This window comes from Panthera tigris, chromosome D1, assembly GCF_018350195.1.
Source record: "Panthera tigris isolate Pti1 chromosome D1, P.tigris_Pti1_mat1.1, whole genome shotgun sequence".
NCBI lineage: Eukaryota > Metazoa > Chordata > Mammalia > Carnivora > Felidae > Panthera > Panthera tigris.
Window position 1 is genome coordinate 56,463,049 of NC_056669.1, and position 2,903 is coordinate 56,465,951.

Below are 2,903 nucleotides of genomic sequence, written 5' to 3' on the forward strand. Positions count from 1 at the left end.
TAAAAAATAAGTAAATAAATAAATAAGTAGAATGTTGTAACTTAAAAGAAAAAAAAGAAAGAAAGGAAGGAAGGGTCGGGGTTACTGGGCATAAAATACTTAAACAGTAACAACACCTGCCAAGCTACAGCAGCTAGGAAGGGGCGAGACATATGGAAGTTCCCTGGAGTCCATTTTTTTTCCCACTAGGGGGAGAATTCATCTCCAACTCAGATTCCATTCGGAAAATGACTCCTTCGACCAAAGGTACATACAGTACCTCTACCCTTGTGGGGTAACCAACATTTGATTTGCTGTGCATGGAGCTATTTCCTGGGACATGGGAATTTCAGTGCTAACACGAGGAAGTTCTGGGAAAATCAGTTCTTGTTGCTCCATGGAAGACAGGTCACAGGTACCCAGTTTGGAGACAGACAGAGGCCCACAGCCCCAGCTACACAGAAAGGGCGACTGTTCCTGAGTTAGGCAGACAGCAGTCTGTAGTGCTCCTTGGAGCAAGCAGCCCTCCCTATGATATCACAGTAAGATATCATAGAAAGGGAGTCCTCAAGCAAATGGAAACGTAGAGACAAGGGACACTGATTCAAGAGACACAACGCCCCAATCCAGATGGTGTGAGATGAGAATGGGGTGGGACGTGGGGTGTAGAAGAGGAATTGAATCCAGAGCTATATAGAAATGGTTCTCTCAGTGTCTCTGAAGAAGGCTTCCCACCAGTCCCATAGAGCTTATGAGTTGAAAGCCTTTATCAGAATCCACTGACAACCCTTAGGCTTAGAGGTATGTAAGTAGGGTCAAGGGAACCTTAGAGTAAGGTATGTAGGTTTTTACCACAGACTTTAGCTTCGTTGTTCTCTCTCTCTCTCTTTTCATATGTTTTATTTTATTTCTGAGGGAGAGAGAGAGCGAAAGCAGGGGAGGGGCAGAGAGTGAGGAGGCGAGGAGAGGATCCCAAGCAGGCTCCACACTAACAACAGGGAACCTGATACAGGAACTCACCAACCATGAGATCACAACCTGAGCCGAAGTCAGATGCTCAAGTGACTGAGTCACCCAGGCCCTTGCTTTGTCATTATCAACCAGTGATCCCATTGTCCTTATGAGGTCTCAGGTTAAAGAACTCCACCAGGAACTGCTATGTAGATATCTCTGGACTTGATGGGCTTGTGACAAATGACTGCACTCAAGATTCTAGCACTGACAGAGAGCAAAATCCAATGAGGGGCTCATCCACATTTCATACCAAGAATGTTCCTTCACCCACGGTGGCAGGAGGTAGGCTACCACATAAGATAGCCTTAAAGGAGCTACTGAACTAACTAACAAAGTAGCTACTTGATTTTTAGTTGACATTTGAACTGAAATGGATGCTTCCCAAGACTTATTCTCTTGGATGGAATATGTCTGCCCACGAAACTCCACAATCTGATTGATGTGATTCATTTATGTTACTTTTTTTTTTTTAAGAACCAATGGATCTAGGGTTAGAAGGCTGCATAAAAGTTTTGTAATCTAGCTCTTACCCAGATATTAAAATCTCTCTGTAGCATTTCAGCCAAAAAGCCCCCAGCCTGCATACCTCTAGTTATATGGAATCTACTAATTTTCAGGCCAAATTTGTACCTAATGGGATAGTTCTAACTGTAAGAAACTTATTCCATGTGTGGGGCTGAACTCTGGGCTCCTGGAGCTACTAACACTAGCACTAGTTCTTGGTAAGCATGGCTGCCCTTTAACAGCCCTTCAGGTGTTTGTGTCCACTTTTCTTCCCCCAGACAGGACCAGCTCTTTCAAGCATTGCTCATTAGACACCTCATCATTATGGGCATCTTAGATGTGAAATGAAATTCTAGACTCAAAGAAACTATTGGGATTGAGATCTATGGTTGAAAAGGGAAAGATGAATGTTCTAGCTAATGTTTCTCTGATTGTTCTGGTTTCTAGATATGTGCTGATGGAAGCCATCTGTAATGGATCAGAGAACTACTCACTGGTCTTCTACCTGGTAGGCATCCTGTCTCTGCATGAATCTTTCTTCCTCCCTGTCTTCTTGATTTTCCTCTTAATCTACCTGCTCATCCTGCTGGGAAATGCCTGATCCTGTTGGCTGTGGTGGCAGAGCCCAGCCTCCACAAGCCCATGTACTTCTTCCTGATCAGCTCTGAGCCTTGGACATTCTACTACAACCGTCGTCCCCAAAATGTCATCCTTATTCTTACTTGGGGACCACTTCCTCAGCTTCCCTGCCTGCTTCCTGCAGATGTACCTCTTCCATAGCTTCTCCTGCTCAGAAGCCTTCATCCTGGTGGTCATGGCCTATGACTGCTATGTGGCTGTCTGCCACCCACTGCACTACCCTGTCCTCATGACTCCACAGACCAATGCTGCACTGGCAGCCTGTGCCTGGCTCACTGCCCTCCTCCTGGCCAACCCAGCAGTGGTACAGACTTCCCACATGGCTTTTGACAACACTGCTCACATCTATCACTGCTTCTGTGACCACCTGGCTGTGGTCCAGGTCTCTTGCTCAGACACCATGCCTCATGGGCTTCTGTATTGCCATGGCAGTATCCTTCTTGCCCCTTGTCCCGGTGCTTCTCTCCTATGCCCACATCCTGGCCTCGGTGCTTCACATCAGCTCCCGAGAAGGACGCTCAGAAGTCTTCTCCACCTACAGCTCCCACCTCCTGGTGGTTGGCACCTACTACTTATCCATTGCCATAGCCTATGTGGCCTACAGAGCTAACCTGCCACTCGACTTCCACATCATGGGCAATGTGGTATATGCTATTCTCACACCTGTGCTCAACCTTCTCATCTACGTGCTGAGGAACAAGGATGTCAAAGCAGCCATCATCAGAATGGCATGTCCCTGGGACCCAGGGCATTGGAGGGACCCTTGA

General features: G+C 46.7%; 1 pseudogene; it reads left to right on the forward strand.

Annotated features, from left to right (window-relative positions):
* The first annotated feature begins 1,954 nt into the window (after positions 1-1,954).
* On the forward strand, positions 1,955-2,903 carry LOC102953583 (annotated as a pseudogene).